Genomic DNA, 24700 nt, shown 5'->3' on the forward strand with positions numbered 1-24700 from the left:
GGATATTTCCTTTGGCCCTATAGTCTTCCAAGGGATCCGAAATATCTGTTTTCAGATTCCACAGAAATAAGGCTAGCAAAGAGATCACGAAATACAGATGTAACTCTGTGAGATGAATTAACAGATCACTAAGCAGTTTCTCAGAAAGCTTCTTTCCAGATTTCATCTGAGGATATTTCCTTTTTCACCATAGCCCTCTATGGGCTTCCAAATATCACTTTGCCAATTCCACAAGAAATGCCTTGGCGAAAGGCTTCTTGAGGGGAAAGCTGTAACTCTGTGAGATGATTTCACAGAACACAAAGAAGTTTCTCAAAAAGCTTCTTTCTCTTTGTTATCGTAGGATATTTCCTTTGGCCGAATAGTCTTCCAAGGGATCCGAATATCTGTTCTCAGATTCCACAGAAATAAGGCTAGCAAAGAGATCCACGAAATACAGATGTAACTCTGTGAGATGAATTAACAGAACACTAAGCAGTTTCTCAGGAAGCTTCTTTCCAGATTTCATCTGAGGATATTTCCTTTTTCACCATAGCCCTCTATGGGCTTCCAAATATCACTTTGCCAATTCCACAAGAACTGTCTTGGCGAAAGGCTTCTTGAGGGGAAAGCTGTAACTCTGTGAGATGATTTCACAGAACACAAAGAAGTTTCTCAGAAAGCTTCTTTCTCTTTGTTATCGGAGGATATTTCCTTTGGCCCTATAGTCTTCCAAGGGATCCGAAATATCTGTTCTCAGATTCCACAGAAATAAGGCTAGCAAAGAGATCCACGAAATACAGATGTAACTCTGTGAGATGAATTAACAGAACACTAAGCAGTTTCGCAGAAAGCTTCTTTCCAGATTTCATCGGAGGATATTTCCTTTTTCACCATAGCCCTCTAGGGCTTCCAAATATCACTTTGCCAATTCCACAAGAACTGTCTTAGCGAAAGGCTTCTTGAGGGGAAAGCTGTAACTCTGTGAGATGATTTCAAAGAACACAAAGAAGTTTCTCAGAAAGCTTCTTTCTCTTTGTTATCGGAGGATATTTCCTTTGGCCCTATAGTCTTCCTAGGGATCCGAAATATCTGTTCTCAGATTCCACAAAAATACGGCTGGCAAAGAGATCCACGAAATACACATGTAACTCTGTGAGATGAATTAACAGAACACTAAGCAGTTTCTCAGAAAGCTTCTTTCCAGATTTCATCTGAGGATATTTCCTTTTTCACCATAGCCCTCTATGGACTTCCAAATATCACTTTGCCAATTCCACAAGAACTGTCTTGGCGAAAGGCTTCTTGAGGGGAAAGCTGTAACTCAGTGAGATGATTTCACAGAACACAAAGAAGTTTCTCAGAAAGCTTCTTTCTCTTTGTTATCGGAGGATATTTCCTTTGGCCCTATAGTCTTCCAAGGGATCCGAAATATCTGTTCTCAGATTCCACAGAAATAAGGCTAGCAAAGAGATCCACGAAATACAGATGTAACTCTGTGAGATGAATTAACAGAACACTAAGCAGTTTCGCAGAAAGCTTCTTTCCAGATTTCATCTGAGGATATTTCCTTTTTCACTATAGCCCTCTAAGGGCTTCCAAATATCACTTTGCCAATTCCACAAGAACTGTCTTAGCGAAAGGCTTCTTGGGGGAAAGCTGTAACTCTGTGAGATGATTTCAAAGAACACAAAGAAGTTTCTCAGAAAGCTTCTTTCTCTTTGTTATCGGAGGATATTTCCTTTGGCCCTATAGTCTTCCTAGGGATCCGAAATATCTGTTCTCAGATTCCACAGAAATAAGGCTAGCAAAGAGATCCACGAAATACACATGTAACTCTGTGAGATGAATTAACAGAACACTAAGCAGTTTCTCAGAAAGCTTCTTTCCAGATTTCATCTGAGGATATTTCCTTTTTCACCATAGCCCTCTGTGGGCTTCCAAATATCACTTTGCCAATTCCACAAGAACTGTCTTAGCGAAAGGCTTCTTGAGGGGAAAGCTGTAACTCTGTGAGATGATTTCACAGAACACAAAGAAGTTTCTCAGAAAGCTTCTTTCTCTTTGTTATCGGAGGATATTTCCTTTGGCCCTATAGTCTTCCAAGGGATCCGAAATATCTGTTCTCAGATTCCACAGAAATAAGGCTAGCAAAGAGATCCACGAAATACAGATGTAACTCTGTGAGATGAATTAACAGAACACTAAGCAGTTTCGCAGAAAGCTTCCTTCCAGATTTCGTCGGAGGATATTTCCTTTTTCACCATAGCCCTCTATGGGCTTCCAAATATCACTTTGCCAATTCCACAAGAACTGTCTTATCGAAAGGCTTCTTGAGGGGAAAGCTGTAACTCTGTGAGATGATTTCAAAGAACACAAAGAAGTTTCTCAGAAAGCTTCTTTCTCTTTGTTATCGGAGGATATTTCCTTTGGCCCTATAGTCTTTCTAGGGATCCGAAATATCTGTTCTCAGATTCCACAAATATACTGCTAGCAAAGAGATCCACGAAATACACATGTAACTCTGTGAGATGAATTAAGAGAACACTAAGCAGTTTCTCAGAAAGCTTCTTTCCAGATTTCATCGGAGGATATATCCTTTTTCACCATAGCCCTCTATGGGCTTCCAAATATCACTTTGCCAATTCTAAAAGAACTGTCTTAGCGAAAGGCTTCTTGAGGGGAAAGCTGTAACTCTGTGAGATGATTTCAAAGAACACAAAGAAGTTTCTCAGAAAGCTTCTTTCTCTTTGTTATCGGAGGATATTTCCTTTGGCCCTATAGTCTTCCAAGAGATCCGAAATATCTGTTCTCAGATTCCACAGAAATAAGGATAGCAAAGAGATCGACGAAATACAGATGTAACTCTGTGAGATGAATTAACAGAACACTAAGCAGTTTCTCAGAAAGCTTCTTTCCAGATTTCATCTGAGGATATTTCCTTTTTCACCATAGCCCTCTATGGGATTCCAAATATCACTTTGCCAATTCCACAAGAACTGTCTTAACGAAAGGCTTCTTGAGGGGAAAGCTGTAACTCTGTGAGATGATTTCACAGAACACAAAGAATTTTCTCAGAAAGCTTCTTTCTCTTTGTTATCGGAGGATATTTCCTTTGGCCCTATAGTCTTCCAAGGGATCCGAAATATCTGTTCTCAGATTCCACAGAAATAAGGCTAGCAAAGCGATCCACGAAATACAGATGTAACTCTGTGAGACGAATTAACAGAACACTAAGCAGTTTCTCAGAAAGCTTCTTTCCAGATTTCATCTGAGGATATTTCCTTTTTCACCATAGCCCTCTATGGGCTTCCAAATATCACTTTGCCAATTCCACAAGAACTGTCTTGGCGAAAGGCTTCTTGAGGGGAAAGCTGTAACTCTGTGAGATGATTTCACAGAACACAAAGAAGTTTCTCAGAAAGCTTCTTTCTCTTTGTTATCGGAGGATATTTCCTTTGGCCCTATAGTCTTCCAAGGGATCCGAAATATCTGTTCTCAGATTCCACAGAAATAAGGCTAGCAAAGAGATCCACGAAATACAGATGTAACTCTGTGAGATGAATTAACAGAACACTAAGCAGTTTCGCAGAAAGCTTCTTTCCAGATTTCATCGGAGGATATTTCCTTTTTCACCATAGCCCTCTAGGGGCTTCCAAATATCACTTTGCCAATTCCACAAGAACTGTCTTAGCGAAAGGCTTCTTGAGGGGAAAGCTGTAACTCTGTGAGATGATTTCAAAGAACACAAAGAAGTTTCTCAGAAAGCTTCTTTCTCTTTGTTATCGGAGGATATTTCCTTTGGCCCTATAGTCTTCCTAGGGATCCGAAATATATGTTCTCAGATTCCACAAAAATACGGCTGGCAAAGAGATCCACGAAATACACATGTAACTCTGTGAGATGAATTAACAGAACACTAAGCAGTTTCTCAGAAAGCTTCTTTCCAGATTTCATCTGAGGATATTTCCTTTTTCACCATAGCCCTCTATGGGCTTCCAAATATCACTTTGCCAATTCCACAAGAACTGTCTTGGCGAAAGGCTTCTTGAGGGGAAAGCTGTAACTCAGTGAGATGATTTCACAGAACACAAAGAAGTTTCTCAGAAAGCTTCTTTCTCTTTGTTATCGGAGGATATTTCCTTTGGCCCTATAGTCTTCCAAGGGACCCGAAGTATCTGTTCTCAGATTCCACAGAAATAAGGCTAGCAAAGAGATCCACGAAATACAGATGTAACTCTGTGAGATGAATTAACAGAACACTAAGCAGTTTCGCAGAAAGCTTCTTTCCAGATTTCATCGGAGGATATTTCCTTTTTCTCCATAGCCCTCTAAGGGCTTCCAAATATCACTTTGCCAATTCCACAAGAACTGTCTTAGCGAAAGGCTTCTTGAGGGGAAAGCTGTAACTCTGTGAGATGATTTCAAAGAACACAAAGAAGTTTCTCAGAAAGCTTCTTTCTCTTTGTTATCGGAGGATATTTCCTTTGGCCCTATAGTCTTCCTAGGGATCCGAAATATCTGTTCTCAGATTCCACAAAAATACGGCTAGCAAAGAGATCCACGAAATACACATGTAACTCTGTGAGATGAATTAACAGAACACTAAGCAGTTTCTCAGAAAGCTTCTTTCCAGATTTCATCTGAGGATATTTCCTTTTTCACCATAGCCCTCTGTGGGCTTCCAAATATCACTTTGCCAATTCCACAAGAACTGTCTTAGCGAAAGGCTTCTTGAGGGGAAAGATGTAACTCTGTGAGATGATTTCACAGAACACAAAGAAGTTTCTCAGAAAGCTTCTTTCTCTTTGTTATCGGAGTATATTTCCTTTGGCCCTATAGTCTTCCAAGGGATCCGAAATATCGGTTCTCAGATTCCACAGAAATAAGGCTAGCAAAGAGATCCACGAAATACAGATGTAACTCTGTGAGATGAATTAACAGAACACTAAGCAGTTTCGCAGAAAGCTTCTTTCCAGATTTCGTCGGAGGATATTTCCTTTTTCACCATAGCCCTCTAGGGGCTTCCAAATATCACTTTGCCAATTCCACAAGAACTGTCTTATCGAAAGGCTTCTTGAGGGGAAAGCTGTAACTCTGTGAGATGATTTCAAAGAACACAAAGAAGTTTCTCAGAAAGCTTCTTTCTCTTTGTTATCGGAGGATATTTCCTTTGGCCCTATAGTCTTCCTAGGGATCCGAAATATCTGTTCTCAGATTCCACAAAAATACTGCTAGCAAAGAGATCCACGAAATACACATGTAACTCTGTGAGAAGAATTAACAGAACACTAAGCAGTTTCTCAGAAATCTTCTTTCCAGATTTCATCGGAGGATATTTCCTTTTTCACCATAGCCCTCTATGGGCTTCCAAATATCACTTTGCCAATTCCACAAGAACTGTCTTAGCGAAAGGCTTCTTGGGGGAAAGCTGTAACTCTGGGAGATGATTTCAAAGAACACAAAGAAGTTTCTCAGAAAGCTTCTTTCTCTTTGTTATCGGAGGATATTTCCTTTGGCCCTATAGTCTTCCAAGGGATCCGAAATATCTGTTCTGAGATTCCACAGAAATAAGGCTAGCAAAGAGATCGACGAAATACAGATGTAACTCTGTGAGATGAATTAACAGAACACTAAGCAGTTTCTCAGAAAGCTTCTTTCCAGATTTCATCTGAGGATATTTCCTTTTTCACCATAGCCCTCTATGGGATTCCAAATATCACTTTGCCAATTCCACAAGAACTGTCTTAACGAAAGCCTTCTTGAGGGGAAAGCTGTAACTCTGTGAGATGATTTCACAGAACACAAAGAATTTTCTCAGAAAGCTTCTTTCTCTTTGTTATCGGAGGATATTTCCTTTGGCCCTATAGTCTTCCAAGGGATCCGAAATATCTGTTCTCAGATTCCACAAAAATTAGGCTAGCAAAGAGATCCACGAAATACAGATGTAACTCTGTGAGTTGAATTAACAGAACACTAAGCAGTTTCTCAGAAAGCTTCTTTCCAGATTTCATCTGAGGATATTTCCTTTTTCACCATAGCCCTCTATGGGATTCCAAATATCACTTTGCCAATTCCACAAGAACTGTCTTAACGAAAGGCTTCTTGAGGGGAAAGCTGTAACTCTGTGAGATGATTTCACAGAACACAAAGAATTTTCTCAGAAAGCTTCTTTCTCTTTGTTATCGGAGGATATTTCCTTTGGCCCTATAGTCTTCCAAGGGATCCGAAATATCTGTTCTCAGATTCCACAAAAATTAGGCTAGCAAAGAGATCCACGAAATACAGATGTAACTCTGTGAGTTGAATTAACAGAACACTAAGCAGTTTCTCAGAAAGCTTCTTTCCAGATTTCATCTGAGGATATTTCCTTTTTCACCATAGCCCTCTATGGGATTCCAAATATCACTTTGCCAATTCCACAAGAACTGTCTTAACGAAAGGCTTCTTGAGGGGAAAGCTGTAACTCTGTGAGATGATTTCACAGAACACAAAGAAGTTTCTCAGAAAGCTTCTTTCTCTTTGTTATCGGAGGATATTTCCTTTGGCCCTATAGTCTTCCAAGGGATCCGAAATATCTGTTCTCAGATTCCACAGAAATAAGGCTAGCAAAGAGATCCACGAAATACAGATGTAACTCTGTGAGATGAATTAACAGAACACTAAGCAGTTTCGCAGAAAGCTTCTTTCCAGATTTCATCGGAGGATATTTCCTTTTTCACCATAGCCCTCTAGGGGCTTCCAAATATAACTTTGCCAATTCCACAAGAACTGTCTTAGCGAAAGGCTTCTTGAGGGGAAAGCTGTAACTCTGTGAGATGATTTCAAAGAACACAAAGAAGTTTCTCAGAAAGCTTCTTTCTCTTTGTTATCGGAGGATATTTCCTTTGGCCCTATAGTCTTCCTAGGGATCCGAAATATCTGTTCTCAGATTCCACAAAAATACGGCTGGCAAAGAGATCCACGAAATACACATGTAACTCTGTGAGATGAATTAACAGAACACTAAGCAGTTTCTCAGAAAGCTTCTTTCCAGATTTCATCTGAGGATATTTCCTTTTTCACCATAGCCCTCTTTGGGCTTCCAAATATCACTTTGCCAATTCCACAAGAACTGTCTTGGCGAAAGGCTTCTTGAGGGGAAAGCTGTAACTCTGTGAGATGATTTCACAGAACACAAAGAAGTTTCTCAGAAAGCTTCTTTCTCTTTGTTATCGGAGTATATTTCTTTTGGCCCTATAGTCTTCCAAGGGATCCGAAATATCTGTTCTCAGATTCCACAGAAATAAGGCAAGCAAAGAGATCCACGAAATACACATGTAACTCTGTGAGATGAATTAACAGAACACTAAGCAGTTTCTGAGAAAACTTCTTTCCAGATTTCATCTGAGGATATTTCCTTTTTTAACCATAGCCCTCTATGGGCTTCCAAATATCACTTTGCCAATTCCACAAGAACTGTCTTAACGAAAGGCTTCTTGAGGGGAAAGCTGTAACTCTGTGAGATGATTTCAAAGAAAACAAAGTAGTTTCCCAGAAAGCTTCTTTCTCTTTGTTATCGGAGGATATTTCCTTTGGCCCTATAGTCTTCCAAGGGATCCGAAATATCTGTTTTCAGATTCCACAGAAATAAGGCTAGCAAAGAGATCCACGAAATACAGATGTAACTCTGTGAGATGAATTAACAGATCACTAAGCAGTTTCTCAGAAAGCTTCTTTCCAGATTTCATCTGAGGATATTTCCTTTTTCACCATAGCCCTCTATGGGCTTCCAAATATCACTTTGCCAATTCCACAAGAAATGCCTTGGCGAAAGGCTTCTTGAGGGGAAAGCTGTAACTCTGTGAGATGATTTCACAGAACACAAAGAAGTTTCTCAAAAAGCTTCTTTCTCTTTGTTATCGTAGGATATTTCCTTTGGCCGAATAGTCTTCCAAGGGATCCGAATATCTGTTCTCAGATTCCACAGAAATAAGGCTAGCAAAGAGATCCACGAAATACAGATGTAACTCTGTGAGATGAATTAACAGAACACTAAGCAGTTTCTCAGGAAGCTTCTTTCCAGATTTCATCTGAGGATATTTCCTTTTTCACCATAGCCCTCTATGGGCTTCCAAATATCACTTTGCCAATTCCACAAGAACTGTCTTGGCGAAAGGCTTCTTGAGGGGAAAGCTGTAACTCTGTGAGATGATTTCACAGAACACAAAGAAGTTTCTCAGAAAGCTTCTTTCTCTTTGTTATCGGAGGATATTTCCTTTGGCCCTATAGTCTTCCAAGGGATCCGAAATATCTGTTCTCAGATTCCACAGAAATAAGGCTAGCAAAGAGATCCACGAAATACAGATGTAACTCTGTGAGATGAATTAACAGAACACTAAGCAGTTTCGCAGAAAGCTTCTTTCCAGATTTCATCGGAGGATATTTCCTTTTTCACCATAGCCCTCTAGGGGCTTCCAAATATCACTTTGCCAATTCCACAAGAACTGTCTTAGCGAAAGGCTTCTTGAGGGGAAAGCTGTAACTCTGTGAGATGATTTCAAAGAACACAAAGAAGTTTCTCAGAAAGCTTCTTTCTCTTTGTTATCGGAGGATATTTCCTTTGGCCCTATAGTCTTCCTAGGGATCCGAAATATCTGTTCTCAGATTCCACAAAAATACGGCTGGCAAAGAGATCCACGAAATACACATGTAACTCTGTGAGATGAATTAACAGAACACTAAGCAGTTTCTCAGAAAGCTTCTTTCCAGATTTCATCTGAGGATATTTCCTTTTTCACCATAGCCCTCTATGGACTTCCAAATATCACTTTGCCAATTCCACAAGAACTGTCTTGGCGAAAGGCTTCTTGAGGGGAAAGCTGTAACTCAGTGAGATGATTTCACAGAACACAAAGAAGTTTCTCAGAAAGCTTCTTTCTCTTTGTTATCGGAGGATATTTCCTTTGGCCCTATAGTCTTCCAAGGGATCCGAAATATCTGTTCTCAGATTCCACAGAAATAAGGCTAGCAAAGAGATCCACGAAATACAGATGTAACTCTGTGAGATGAATTAACAGAACACTAAGCAGTTTCGCAGAAAGCTTCTTTCCAGATTTCATCTGAGGATATTTCCTTTTTCACTATAGCCCTCTAAGGGCTTCCAAATATCACTTTGCCAATTCCACAAGAACTGTCTTAGCGAAAGGCTTCTTGGGGGAAAGCTGTAACTCTGTGAGATGATTTCAAAGAACACAAAGAAGTTTCTCAGAAAGCTTCTTTCTCTTTGTTATCGGAGGATATTTCCTTTGGCCCTATAGTCTTCCTAGGGATCCGAAATATCTGTTCTCAGATTCCACAGAAATAAGGCTAGCAAAGAGATCCACGAAATACACATGTAACTCTGTGAGATGAATTAACAGAACACTAAGCAGTTTCTCAGAAAGCTTCTTTCCAGATTTCATCTGAGGATATTTCCTTTTTCACCATAGCCCTCTGTGGGCTTCCAAATATCACTTTGCCAATTCCACAAGAACTGTCTTAGCGAAAGGCTTCTTGAGGGGAAAGCTGTAACTCTGTGAGATGATTTCACAGAACACAAAGAAGTTTCTCAGAAAGCTTCTTTCTCTTTGTTATCGGAGGATATTTCCTTTGGCCCTATAGTCTTCCAAGGGATCCGAAATATCTGTTCTCAGATTCCACAGAAATAAGGCTAGCAAAGAGATCCACGAAATACAGATGTAACTCTGTGAGATGAATTAACAGAACACTAAGCAGTTTCGCAGAAAGCTTCCTTCCAGATTTCGTCGGAGGATATTTCCTTTTTCACCATAGCCCTCTATGGGCTTCCAAATATCACTTTGCCAATTCCACAAGAACTGTCTTATCGAAAGGCTTCTTGAGGGGAAAGCTGTAACTCTGTGAGATGATTTCAAAGAACACAAAGAAGTTTCTCAGAAAGCTTCTTTCTCTTTGTTATCGGAGGATATTTCCTTTGGCCCTATAGTCTTTCTAGGGATCCGAAATATCTGTTCTCAGATTCCACAAATATACTGCTAGCAAAGAGATCCACGAAATACACATGTAACTCTGTGAGATGAATTAAGAGAACACTAAGCAGTTTCTCAGAAAGCTTCTTTCCAGATTTCATCGGAGGATATATCCTTTTTCACCATAGCCCTCTATGGGCTTCCAAATATCACTTTGCCAATTCTAAAAGAACTGTCTTAGCGAAAGGCTTCTTGAGGGGAAAGCTGTAACTCTGTGAGATGATTTCAAAGAACACAAAGAAGTTTCTCAGAAAGCTTCTTTCTCTTTGTTATCGGAGGATATTTCCTTTGGCCCTATAGTCTTCCAAGAGATCCGAAATATCTGTTCTCAGATTCCACAGAAATAAGGATAGCAAAGAGATCGACGAAATACAGATGTAACTCTGTGAGATGAATTAACAGAACACTAAGCAGTTTCTCAGAAAGCTTCTTTCCAGATTTCATCTGAGGATATTTCCTTTTTCACCATAGCCCTCTATGGGATTCCAAATATCACTTTGCCAATTCCACAAGAACTGTCTTAACGAAAGGCTTCTTGAGGGGAAAGCTGTAACTCTGTGAGATGATTTCACAGAACACAAAGAATTTTCTCAGAAAGCTTCTTTCTCTTTGTTATCGGAGGATATTTCCTTTGGCCCTATAGTCTTCCAAGGGATCCGAAATATCTGTTCTCAGATTCCACAGAAATAAGGCTAGCAAAGCGATCCACGAAATACAGATGTAACTCTGTGAGACGAATTAACAGAACACTAAGCAGTTTCTCAGAAAGCTTCTTTCCAGATTTCATCTGAGGATATTTCCTTTTTCACCATAGCCCTCTATGGGCTTCCAAATATCACTTTGCCAATTCCACAAGAACTGTCTTGGCGAAAGGCTTCTTGAGGGGAAAGCTGTAACTCTGTGAGATGATTTCACAGAACACAAAGAAGTTTCTCAGAAAGCTTCTTTCTCTTTGTTATCGGAGGATATTTCCTTTGGCCCTATAGTCTTCCAAGGGATCCGAAATATCTGTTCTCAGATTCCACAGAAATAAGGCTAGCAAAGAGATCCACGAAATACAGATGTAACTCTGTGAGATGAATTAACAGAACACTAAGCAGTTTCGCAGAAAGCTTCTTTCCAGATTTCATCGGAGGATATTTCCTTTTTCACCATAGCCCTCTAGGGGCTTCCAAATATCACTTTGCCAATTCCACAAGAACTGTCTTAGCGAAAGGCTTCTTGAGGGGAAAGCTGTAACTCTGTGAGATGATTTCAAAGAACACAAAGAAGTTTCTCAGAAAGCTTCTTTCTCTTTGTTATCGGAGGATATTTCCTTTGGCCCTATAGTCTTCCTAGGGATCCGAAATATATGTTCTCAGATTCCACAAAAATACGGCTGGCAAAGAGATCCACGAAATACACATGTAACTCTGTGAGATGAATTAACAGAACACTAAGCAGTTTCTCAGAAAGCTTCTTTCCAGATTTCATCTGAGGATATTTCCTTTTTCACCATAGCCCTCTATGGGCTTCCAAATATCACTTTGCCAATTCCACAAGAACTGTCTTGGCGAAAGGCTTCTTGAGGGGAAAGCTGTAACTCAGTGAGATGATTTCACAGAACACAAAGAAGTTTCTCAGAAAGCTTCTTTCTCTTTGTTATCGGAGGATATTTCCTTTGGCCCTATAGTCTTCCAAGGGACCCGAAGTATCTGTTCTCAGATTCCACAGAAATAAGGCTAGCAAAGAGATCCACGAAATACAGATGTAACTCTGTGAGATGAATTAACAGAACACTAAGCAGTTTCGCAGAAAGCTTCTTTCCAGATTTCATCGGAGGATATTTCCTTTTTCTCCATAGCCCTCTAAGGGCTTCCAAATATCACTTTGCCAATTCCACAAGAACTGTCTTAGCGAAAGGCTTCTTGAGGGGAAAGCTGTAACTCTGTGAGATGATTTCAAAGAACACAAAGAAGTTTCTCAGAAAGCTTCTTTCTCTTTGTTATCGGAGGATATTTCCTTTGGCCCTATAGTCTTCCTAGGGATCCGAAATATCTGTTCTCAGATTCCACAAAAATACGGCTAGCAAAGAGATCCACGAAATACACATGTAACTCTGTGAGATGAATTAACAGAACACTAAGCAGTTTCTCAGAAAGCTTCTTTCCAGATTTCATCTGAGGATATTTCCTTTTTCACCATAGCCCTCTGTGGGCTTCCAAATATCACTTTGCCAATTCCACAAGAACTGTCTTAGCGAAAGGCTTCTTGAGGGGAAAGATGTAACTCTGTGAGATGATTTCACAGAACACAAAGAAGTTTCTCAGAAAGCTTCTTTCTCTTTGTTATCGGAGTATATTTCCTTTGGCCCTATAGTCTTCCAAGGGATCCGAAATATCGGTTCTCAGATTCCACAGAAATAAGGCTAGCAAAGAGATCCACGAAATACAGATGTAACTCTGTGAGATGAATTAACAGAACACTAAGCAGTTTCGCAGAAAGCTTCTTTCCAGATTTCGTCGGAGGATATTTCCTTTTTCACCATAGCCCTCTAGGGGCTTCCAAATATCACTTTGCCAATTCCACAAGAACTGTCTTATCGAAAGGCTTCTTGAGGGGAAAGCTGTAACTCTGTGAGATGATTTCAAAGAACACAAAGAAGTTTCTCAGAAAGCTTCTTTCTCTTTGTTATCGGAGGATATTTCCTTTGGCCCTATAGTCTTCCTAGGGATCCGAAATATCTGTTCTCAGATTCCACAAAAATACTGCTAGCAAAGAGATCCACGAAATACACATGTAACTCTGTGAGAAGAATTAACAGAACACTAAGCAGTTTCTCAGAAATCTTCTTTCCAGATTTCATCGGAGGATATTTCCTTTTTCACCATAGCCCTCTATGGGCTTCCAAATATCACTTTGCCAATTCCACAAGAACTGTCTTAGCGAAAGGCTTCTTGGGGGGAAAGCTGTAACTCTGGGAGATGATTTCAAAGAACACAAAGAAGTTTCTCAGAAAGCTTCTTTCTCTTTGTTATCGGAGGATATTTCCTTTGGCCCTATAGTCTTCCAAGGGATCCGAAATATCTGTTCTGAGATTCCACAGAAATAAGGCTAGCAAAGAGATCGACGAAATACAGATGTAACTCTGTGAGATGAATTAACAGAACACTAAGCAGTTTCTCAGAAAGCTTCTTTCCAGATTTCATCTGAGGATATTTCCTTTTTCACCATAGACCTCTATGGGATTCCAAATATCACTTTGCCAATTCCACAAGAACTGTCTTAACGAAAGCCTTCTTGAGGGGAAAGCTGTAACTCTGTGAGATGATTTCACAGAACACAAAGAATTTTCTCAGAAAGCTTCTTTCTCTTTGTTATCGGAGGATATTTCCTTTGGCCCTATAGTCTTCCAAGGGATCCGAAATATCTGTTCTCAGATTCCACAAAAATTAGGCTAGCAAAGAGATCCACGAAATACAGATGTAACTCTGTGAGTTGAATTAACAGAACACTAAGCAGTTTCTCAGAAAGCTTCTTTCCAGATTTCATCTGAGGATATTTCCTTTTTCACCATAGCCCTCTATGGGATTCCAAATATCACTTTGCCAATTCCACAAGAACTGTCTTAACGAAAGGCTTCTTGAGGGGAAAGCTGTAACTCTGTGAGATGATTTCACAGAACACAAAGAATTTTCTCAGAAAGCTTCTTTCTCTTTGTTATCGGAGGATATTTCCTTTGGCCCTATAGTCTTCCAAGGGATCCGAAATATCTGTTCTCAGATTCCACAAAAATTAGGCTAGCAAAGAGATCCACGAAATACAGATGTAACTCTGTGAGTTGAATTAACAGAACACTAAGCAGTTTCTCAGAAAGCTTCTTTCCAGATTTCATCTGAGGATATTTCCTTTTTCACCATAGCCCTCTATGGGATTCCAAATATCACTTTGCCAATTCCACAAGAACTGTCTTAACGAAAGGCTTCTTGAGGGGAAAGCTGTAACTCTGTGAGATGATTTCACAGAACACAAAGAAGTTTCTCAGAAAGCTTCTTTCTCTTTGTTATCGGAGGATATTTCCTTTGGCCCTATAGTCTTCCAAGGGATCCGAAATATCTGTTCTCAGATTCCACAGAAATAAGGCTAGCAAAGAGATCCACGAAATACAGATGTAACTCTGTGAGATGAATTAACAGAACACTAAGCAGTTTCGCAGAAAGCTTCTTTCCAGATTTCATCGGAGGATATTTCCTTTTTCACCATAGCCCTCTAGGGGCTTCCAAATATAACTTTGCCAATTCCACAAGAACTGTCTTAGCGAAAGGCTTCTTGAGGGGAAAGCTGTAACTCTGTGAGATGATTTCAAAGAACACAAAGAAGTTTCTCAGAAAGCTTCTTTCTCTTTGTTATCGGAGGATATTTCCTTTGGCCCTATAGTCTTCCTAGGGATCCGAAATATCTGTTCTCAGATTCCACAAAAATACGGCTGGCAAAGAGATCCACGAAATACACATGTAACTCTGTGAGATGAATTAACAGAACACTAAGCAGTTTCTCAGAAAGCTTCTTTCCAGATTTCATCTGAGGATATTTCCTTTTTCACCATAGCCCTCTTTGGGCTTCCAAATATCACTTTGCCAATTCCACAAGAACTGTCTTGGCGAAAGGCTTCTTGAGGGGAAAGCTGTAACTCTGTGAGATGATTTCACAGAACACAAAGAAGTTTCTCAGAAAGCTTCTTTCTCTTTGTTATCGGAGTATATTTCTTTTGGCCCTATAGTCTTCCAAGGGATCCGAAATATCTGTTCTCAGATTCCACAGAAATAAGGCAAGCAAAGAGATCCACGAAATACACATGTAACTCTGTGAGATGAATTAACAGAACACTAAGCAGTTTCTGAGAAAACTTCTTTCCAGATTTCATCTGAGGATATTTCCTTTTTTAACCATAGCCCTCTATGGGCTTCCAAATATCACTTTGCCAATTCCACAAGAACTGTCTTAACGAAAGGCTTCTTGAGGGGAAAGCTGTAACTCTGTGAGATGATTTCAAAGAAAACAAAGTAGTTTCCCAGAAAGCTTCTTTCTCTTTGTTATCGGAGGATATTTCCTTTGGCCCTATAGTCTTCCAAGGGATCCGAAATATCTGTTTTCAGATTCCACAGAAATAAGGCTAGCAAAGAGATCCACGAAATACAGATGTAACTCTGTGAGATGAATTAACAGATCACTAAGCAGTTTCTCAGAAAGCTTCTTTCCAGATTTCATCTGAGGATATTTCCTTTTTCACCATAGCCCTCTATGGGCTTCCAAATATCACTTTGCCAATTCCACAAGAAATGCCTTGGCGAAAGGCTTCTTGAGGGGAAAGCTGTAACTCTGTGAGATGATTTCACAGAACACAAAGAAGTTTCTCAAAAAGCTTCTTTCTCTTTGTTATCGTAGGATATTTCCTTTGGCCGAATAGTCTTCCAAGGGATCCGAATATCTGTTCTCAGATTCCACAGAAATAAGGCTAGCAAAGAGATCCACGAAATACAGATGTAACTCTGTGAGATGAATTAACAGAACACTAAGCAGTTTCTCAGGAAGCTTCTTTCCAGATTTCATCTGAGGATATTTCCTTTTTCACCATAGCCCTCTATGGGCTTCCAAATATCACTTTGCCAATTCCACAAGAACTGTCTTGGCGAAAGGCTTCTTGAGGGGAAAGCTGTAACTCTGTGAGATGATTTCACAGAACACAAAGAAGTTTCTCAGAAAGCTTCTTTCTCTTTGTTATCGGAGGATATTTCCTTTGGCCCTATAGTCTTCCAAGGGATCCGAAATATCTGTTCTCAGATTCCACAGAAATAAGGCTAGCAAAGAGATCCACGAAATACAGATGTAACTCTGTGAGATGAATTAACAGAACACTAAGCAGTTTCGCAGAAAGCTTCTTTCCAGATTTCATCGGAGGATATTTCCTTTTTCACCATAGCCCTCTAGGGGCTTCCAAATATCACTTTGCCAATTCCACAAGAACTGTCTTAGCGAAAGGCTTCTTGAGGGGAAAGCTGTAACTCTGTGAGATGATTTCAAAGAACACAAAGAAGTTTCTCAGAAAGCTTCTTTCTCTTTGTTATCGGAGGATATTTCCTTTGGCCCTATAGTCTTCCTAGGGATCCGAAATATCTGTTCTCAGATTCCACAAAAATACGGCTGGCAAAGAGATCCACGAAATACACATGTAACTCTGTGAGATGAATTAACAGAACACTAAGCAGTTTCTCAGAAAGCTTCTTTCCAGATTTCATCTGAGGATATTTCCTTTTTCACCATAGCCCTCTATGGACTTCCAAATATCACTTTGCCAATTCCACAAGAACTGTCTTGGCGAAAGGCTTCTTGAGGGGAAAGCTGTAACTCAGTGAGATGATTTCACAGAACACAAAGAAGTTTCTCAGAAAGCTTCTTTCTCTTTGTTATCGGAGGATATTTCCTTTGGCCCTATAGTCTTCCAAGGGATCCGAAATATCTGTTCTCAGATTCCACAGAAATAAGGCTAGCAAAGAGATCCACGAAATACAGATGTAACTCTGTGAGATGAATTAACAGAACACTAAGCAGTTTCGCAGAAAGCTTCTTTCCAGATTTCATCTGAGGATATTTCCTTTTTCACTATAGCCCTCTAAGGGCTTCCAAATATCACTTTGCCAATTCCACAAGAACTGTCTTAGCGAAAGGCTTCTTGGGGGAAAGCTGTAACTCTGTGAGATGATTTCAAAGAACACAAAGAAGTTTCTCAGAAAGCTTCTTTCTCTTTGTTATCGGAGGATATTTCCTTTGGCCCTATAGTCTTCCTAGGGATCCGAAATATCTGTTCTCAGATTCCACAGAAATAAGGCTAGCAAAGAGATCCACGAAATACACATGTAACTCTGTGAGATGAATTAACAGAACACTAAGCAGTTTCTCAGAAAGCTTCTTTCCAGATTTCATCTGAGGATATTTCCTTTTTCACCATAGCCCTCTGTGGGCTTCCAAATATCACTTTGCCAATTCCACAAGAACTGTCTTAGCGAAAGGCTTCTTGAGGGGAAAGCTGTAACTCTGTGAGATGATTTCACAGAACACAAAGAAGTTTCTCAGAAAGCTTCTTTCTCTTTGTTATCGGAGGATATTTCCTTTGGCCCTATAGTCTTCCAAGGGATCCGAAATATCTGTTCTCAGATTCCACAGAAATAAGGCTAGCAAAGAGATCCACGAAATACAGATGTAACTCTGTGAGATGAATTAACAGAACACTAAGCAGTTTCGCAGAAAGCTTCCTTCCAGATTTCGTCGGAGGATATTTCCTTTTTCACCATAGCCCTCTATGGGCTTCCAAATATCACTTTGCCAATTCCACAAGAACTGTCTTATCGAAAGGCTTCTTGAGGGGAAAGCTGTAACTCTGTGAGATGATTTCAAAGAACACAAAGAAGTTTCTCAGAAAGCTTCTTTCTCTTTGTTATCGGAGGATATTTCCTTTGGCCCTATAGTCTTTCTAGGGATCCGAAATATCTGTTCTCAGATTCCACAAATATACTGCTAGCAAAGAGATCCACGAAATACACATGTAACTCTGTGAGATGAATTAAGAGAACACTAAGCAGTTTCTCAGAAAGCTTCTTTCCAGATTTCATCGGAGGATATATCCTTTTTCACCATAGCCCTCTATGGGCTTCCAAATATCACTTTGCCAATTCTAAAAGAACTGTCTTAGCGAAAGGCTTCTTGAGGGGAAAGCTGTAACTCTGTGAGATGATTTCAAAGAACACAAAGAAGTTTCTCAGAAAGCTTCTTTCTCTTTGTTATCGGAGGATATTTCCTTTGGCCCTATAGTCTTCCAAGAGATCCGAAATATCTGTTCTCAGATTCCACAGAAATAAGGATAGCAAAGAGATCGACGAAATACAGATGTAACTCTGTGAGATGAATTAACAGAACACTAAGCAGTTTCTCAGAAAGCTTCTTTCCAGATTTCATCTGAGGATATTTCCTTTTTCACCATAGCCCTCTATGGGATTCCAAATATCACTTTGCCAATTCCACAAGAACTGTCTTAACGAAAGGCTTCTTGAGGGGAAAGCTGTAACTCTGTGAGATGATTTCACAGAACACAAAGAATTTTCTCAGAAAGCTTCTTTCTCTTTGTTATCGGAGGATATTTCCTTTGGCCCTATAGTCTTCCAAGGGATCCGAAATATCTGTTCTCAGATTCCACAGAAATAAGGCTAGCAAAGCGATCCACGAAATACAGATGTAACTCTGTGAGACGAATTAACAGAACACTAAGCAGTTTCTCAGAAAGCTTCTTTCCAGATTTCATCTGAGGATATTTCCTTTTTCACCATAGCCCTCTATGGGCTTCCAAATATCACTTTGCCAATTCCACAAGAACTGTCTTGGCGAAAGGCTTCTTGAGGGGAAAGCTGTAACTCTGTGAGATGATTTCACAGAACACAAAGAAGTTTCTCAGAAAGCTTCTTTCTCTTTGTTATCGGAGGATATTTCCTTTGGCCCTATAGTCTTCCAAGGGATCCGAAATATCTGTTCTCAGATTCCACAGAAATAAGGCTAGCAAAGAGATCCACGAAATACAGATGTAACTCTGTGAGATGAATTAACAGAACACTAAGCAGTTTCGCAGAAAGCTTCTTTCCAGATTTCATCGGAGGATATTTCCTTTTTCACCATAGCCCTCTAGGGGCTTCCAAATATCACTTTGCCAATTCCACAAGAACTGTCTTAGCGAAAGGCTTCTTGAGGGGAAAGCTGTAACTCTGTGAGATGATTTCAAAGAACACAAAGAAGTTTCTCAGAAAGCTTCTTTCTCTTTGTTATCGGAGGATATTTCCTTTGGCCCTATAGTCTTCCTAGGGATCCGAAATATATGTTCTCAGATTCCACAAAAATACGGCTGGCAAAGAGATCCACGAAATACACATGTAACTCTGTGAGATGAATTAACAGAACACTAAGCAGTTTCTCAGAAAGCTTCTTTCCAGATTTCATCTGAGGATATTTCCTTTTTCACCATAGCCCTCTATGGGCTTCCAAATATCACTTTGCCAATTCCACAAGAACTGTCTTGGCGAAAGGCTTCTTGAGGGGAAAGCTGTAACTCAGTGAGATGATTTCACAGAACACAAAGAAGTTTCTCAGAAAGCTTCTTTCTCTTTGTTATCGGAGGATATTTCCTTTGGCCCTATAGTCTTCCAAGGGACCCGAAGTATCTGTTCTCAGATTCCACAGAAATAAGGCTAGCAAAGAGATCCACGAAATACAGATGTAACTCTGTGAGATGAATTAACAGAACACTAAGCAGTTTCGCAGAAAGCTTCTTTCCAGATTTCATCGGAGGATATTTCCTTTTTCTCCATAGCCCTCTAAGGGCTTCCAAATATCACTTTGCCAATTCCACAAGAACTGTCTTAGCGAAAGGCTTCTTGAGGGGAAAGCTGTAACTCTGTGAGATGATTTCAAAGAACACAAAGAAGTTTCTCAGAAAGCTTCTTTCTCTTTGTTATCGGAGGATATTTCCTTTGGCCCTATAGTCTTCCTAGGGATCCGAAATATCTGTTCTCAGATTCCACAAAAATACGGCTAGCAAAGAGATCCACGAAATACACATGTAACTCTGTGAGATGAATTAACAGAACACTAAGCAGTTTCTCAGAAAGCTTCTTTCCAGATTTCATCTGAGGATATTTCCTTTTTCACCATAGCCCTCTGTGGGCTTCCAAATATCACTTTGCCAATTCCACAAGAACTGTCTTAGCGAAAGGCTTCTTGAGGGGAAAGATGTAACTCTGTGAGATGATTTCACAGAACACAAAGAAGTTTCTCAGAAAGCTTCTTTCTCTTTGTTATCGGAGTATATTTCCTTTGGCCCTATAGTCTTCCAAGGGATCCGAAATATCGGTTCTCAGATTCCACAGAAATAAGGCTAGCAAAGAGATCCACGAAATACAGATGTAACTCTGTGAGATGAATTAACAGAACACTAAGCAGTTTCTCAGAAATCTTCTTTCCAGATTTCATCGGAGGATATTTCCTTTTTCACCATAGCCCTCTATGGGCTTCCAAATATCACTTTGCCAATTCCACAAGAACTGTCTTAGCGAAAGGCTTCTTGGGGGGAAAGCTGTAACTCTGGGAGATGATTTCAAAGAACACAAAGAAGTTTCTCAGAAAGCTTCTTTCTCTTTGTTATCGGAGGATATTTCCTTTGGCCCTATAGTCTTCCAAGGGATCCGAAATATCTGTTCTGAGATTCCACAGAAATAAGGCTAGCAAAGAGATCGACGAAATACAGATGTAACTCTGTGAGATGAATTAACAGAACACTAAGCAGTTTCTCAGAAAGCTTCTTTCCAGATTTCATCTGAGGATATTTCCTTTTTCACCATAGCCCTCTATGGGATTCCAAATATCACTTTGCCAATTCCACAAGAACTGTCTTAACGAAAGCCTTCTTGAGGGGAAAGCTGTAACTCTGTGAGATGATTTCACAGAACACAAAGAATTTTCTCAGAAAGCTTCTTTCTCTTTGTTATCGGAGGATATTTCCTTTGGCCCTATAGTCTTCCAAGGGATCCGAAATATCTGTTCTCAGATTCCACAAAAATTAGGCTAGCAAAGAGATCCACGAAATACAGATGTAACTCTGTGAGTTGAATTAACAGAACACTAAGCAGTTTCTCAGAAAGCTTCTTTCCAGATTTCATCTGAGGATATTTCCTTTTTCACCATAGCCCTCTATGGGATTCCAAATATCACTTTGCCAATTCCACAAGAACTGTCTTAACGAAAGGCTTCTTGAGGGGAAAGCTGTAACTCTGTGAGATGATTTCACAGAACACAAAGAATTTTCTCAGAAAGCTTCTTTCTCTTTGTTATCGGAGGATATTTCCTTTGGCCCTATAGTCTTCCAAGGGATCCGAAATATCTGTTCTCAGATTCCACAAAAATTAGGCTAGCAAAGAGATCCACGAAATACAGATGTAACTCTGTGAGTTGAATTAACAGAACACTAAGCAGTTTCTCAGAAAGCTTCTTTCCAGATTTCATCTGAGGATATTTCCTTTTTCACCATAGCCCTCTATGGGATTCCAAATATCACTTTGCCAATTCCACAAGAACTGTCTTAACGAAAGGCTTCTTGAGGGGAAAGCTGTAACTCTGTGAGATGATTTCACAGAACACAAAGAAGTTTCTCAGAAAGCTTCTTTCTCTTTGTTATCGGAGGATATTTCCTTTGGCCCTATAGTCTTCCAAGGGATCCGAAATATCTGTTCTCAGATTCCACAGAAATAAGGCTAGCAAAGAGATCCACGAAATACAGATGTAACTCTGTGAGATGAATTAACAGAACACTAAGCAGTTTCGCAGAAAGCTTCTTTCCAGATTTCATCGGAGGATATTTCCTTTTTCACCATAGCCCTCTAGGGGCTTCCAAATATAACTTTGCCAATTCCACAAGAACTGTCTTAGCGAAAGGCTTCTTGAGGGGAAAGCTGTAACTCTGTGAGATGATTTCAAAGAACACAAAGAAGTTTCTCAGAAAGCTTCTTTCTCTTTGTTATCGGAGGATATTTCCTTTGGCCCTATAGTCTTCCTAGGGATCCGAAATATCTGTTCTCAGATTCCACAAAAATACGGCTGGCAAAGAGATCCACGAAATACACATGTAACTCTGTGAGATGAATTAACAGAACACTAAGCAGTTTCTCAGAAAGCTTCTTTCCAGATTTCATCTGAGGATATTTCCTTTTTCACCATAGCCCTCTTTGGGCTTCCAAATATCACTTTGCCAATTCCACAAGAACTGTCTTGGCGAAAGGCTTCTTGAGGGGAAAGCTGTAACTCTGTGAGATGATTTCACAGAACACAAAGAAGTTTCTCAGAAAGCTTCTTTCTCTTTGTTATCGGAGTATATTTCTTTTGGCCCTATAGTCTTCCAAGGGATCCGAAATATCTGTTCTCAGATTCCACAGAAATAAGGCAAGCAAAGAGATCCACGAAATACACATGTAACTCTGTGAGATGAATTAACAGAACACTAAGCAGTTTCTGAGAAAACTTCTTTCCAGATTTCATCTGAGGATATTTCCTTTTTTAACCATAGCCCTCTATGGGCTTCCAAATATCACTTTGCCAATTCCACAAGAACTGTCTTAACGAAAGGCTTCTTGAGGGGAAAGCTGTAACTCTGTGAGATGATTTCAAAGAAAACAAAGTAGTTTCCCAGAAAGCTTCTTTCTCTTTGTTATCGGAGGATATTTCCTTTGGCCCTATAGTCTTCCAAGGGATCCGAAATATCTGTTTTCAGATTCCACAGAAATAAGGCTAGCAAAGAGATCCACGAAATACAGATGTAACTCTGTGAGATGAATTAACAGATCACTAAGCAGTTTCTCAGAAAGCTTCTTTCCAGATTTCATCTGAGGATATTTCCTTTTTCACCATAGCCCTCTATGGGCTTCCAAATATCACTTTGCCAATTCCACAAGAACTGTCTTGGCGAAAGGCTTCTTGAGGGGAAAGCTGTAACTCTGTGAGATGATTTCACAGAACACAAAGAAGTTTCTCAGAAAGCTTCTTTCTCTTTGTTATCGGAGGATATTTCCTTTGGCCCTATAGTCTTCCAAGGGATCCGAAATATCTGTTCTCAGATTCCACAGAAATAAGGCTAGCAAAGAGATCCACGAAATACAGATGTAACTCTGTGAGATGAATTAACAGAACACTAAGCAGTTTCGCAGAAAGCTTCTTTCCAGATTTCGTCGGAGGATATTTCCTTTTTCACCATAGCCCTCTAGGGGCTTCCAAATATCACTTTGCCAATTCCACAAGAACTGTCTTATCGAAAGGCTTCTTGAGGGGAAAGCTGTAACTCTGTGAGATGATTTCAAAGAACACAAAGAAGTTTCTCAGAAAGCTTCTTTCTCTTTGTTATCGGAGGATATTTCCTTTGGCCCTATAGTCTTCCTAGTGATCCGAAATATCTGTTCTCAGATTCCACAAAAATACTGCTAGCAAAGAGATCCACGAAATACACATGTAACTCTGTGAGAAGAATTAACAGAACACTAAGCAGTTTCTCAGAAATCTTCTTTCCAGATTTCATCGGAGGATATTTCCTTTTTCACCATAGCCCTCTATGGGCTTCCGAATATCACTTTGCCAATTCCACAAGAACTGTCTTAGCGAAAGGCTTCTTGGGGGGAAAGCTGTAACTCTGGGAGATGATTTCAAAGAACACAAAGAAGTTTCTCAGAAAGCTTCTTTCTCTTTGTTATCGGAGGATATTTCCTTTGGCCCTATAGTCTTCCAAGGGATCCGAAATATCTGTTCTGAGATTCCACAGAAATAAGGCTAGCAAAGAGATCGACGAAATACAGATGTAACTCTGTGAGATGAATTAACAGAACACTAAGCAGTTTCTCAGAAAGCTTCTTTCCAGATTTCATCTGAGGATATTTCCTTTTTCACCATAGCCCTCTATGGGATTCCAAATATCACTTTGCCAATTCCACAAGAACTGTCTTAACGAAAGGCTTCTTGAGGGGAAAGCTGTAACTCTGTGAGATGATTTCACAGAACACAAAGAATTTTCTCAGAAAGCTTCTTTCTCTTTGTTATCGGAGGATATTTCCTTTGGCCCTATAGTCTTCCAAGGGATCCGAAATATCTGTTCTCAGATTCCACAGAAATAAGGCTAGCAAAGCGATCCACGAAATACAGATGTAACTCTGTGAGACGAATTAACAGAACACTAAGCAGTTTCTCAGAAAGCTTCTTTCCAGATTTCATCTGAGGATATTTCCTTTTTCACCATAGCCCTCTATGGGCTTCCAAATATCACTTTGCCAATTCCACAAGAACTGTCTTGGCGAAAGGCTTCTTGAGGGGAAAGCTGTAACTCTGTGAGATGATTTCACAGAACACAAAGAAGTTTCTCAGAAAGCTTCTTTCTCTTTGTTATCGGAGGATATTTCCTTTGGCCCTATAGTCTTCCAAGGGATCCGAAATATCTGTTCTCAGATTCCACAGAAATAAGGCTAGCAAAGAGATCCACGAAATACAGATGTAACTCTGTGAGATGAATTAACAGAACACTAAGCAGTTTCGCGGAAAGCTTCTTTCCAGATTTCATCGGAGGATATTTCCTTTTTCACCATAGCCCTCTAGGGGCTTCCAAATATCACTTTGCCAATTCCACAAGAACTGTCTTAGCGAAAGGCTTCTTGAGGGGAAAGCTGTAACTCTGTGAGATGATTTCAAAGAACACAAAGAAGTTTCTCAGAAAGCTTCTTTCTCTTTGTTATCGGAGGATATTTCCTTTGGCCCTATAGTCTTCCTAGGGATCCGAAATATATGTTCTCAGATTCCACAAAAATACGGCTGGCAAAGAGATCCACGAAATACACATGTAACTCTGTGAGATGAATTAACAGAACACTAAGCAGTTTCTCAGAAAGCTTCTTTCCAGATTTCATCGGAGGATATTTCCTTTTTCACCATAGCCCTCTATGGGCTTCCAAATATCACTTTGCCAATTCCACAAGAACTGTCTTGGCGAAAGGCTTCTTGAGGGGAAAGCTGTAACTCAGTGAGATGATTTCACAGAACACAAAGAAGTTTCTCAGAAAGCTTCTTTCTCTTTGTTATCGGAGGATATTTCC

The sequence above is a fragment of the Macaca nemestrina genome, chromosome 2 (assembly GCF_043159975.1).
Source record: "Macaca nemestrina isolate mMacNem1 chromosome 2, mMacNem.hap1, whole genome shotgun sequence".
NCBI classification, from domain to species: domain Eukaryota; kingdom Metazoa; phylum Chordata; class Mammalia; order Primates; family Cercopithecidae; genus Macaca; species Macaca nemestrina.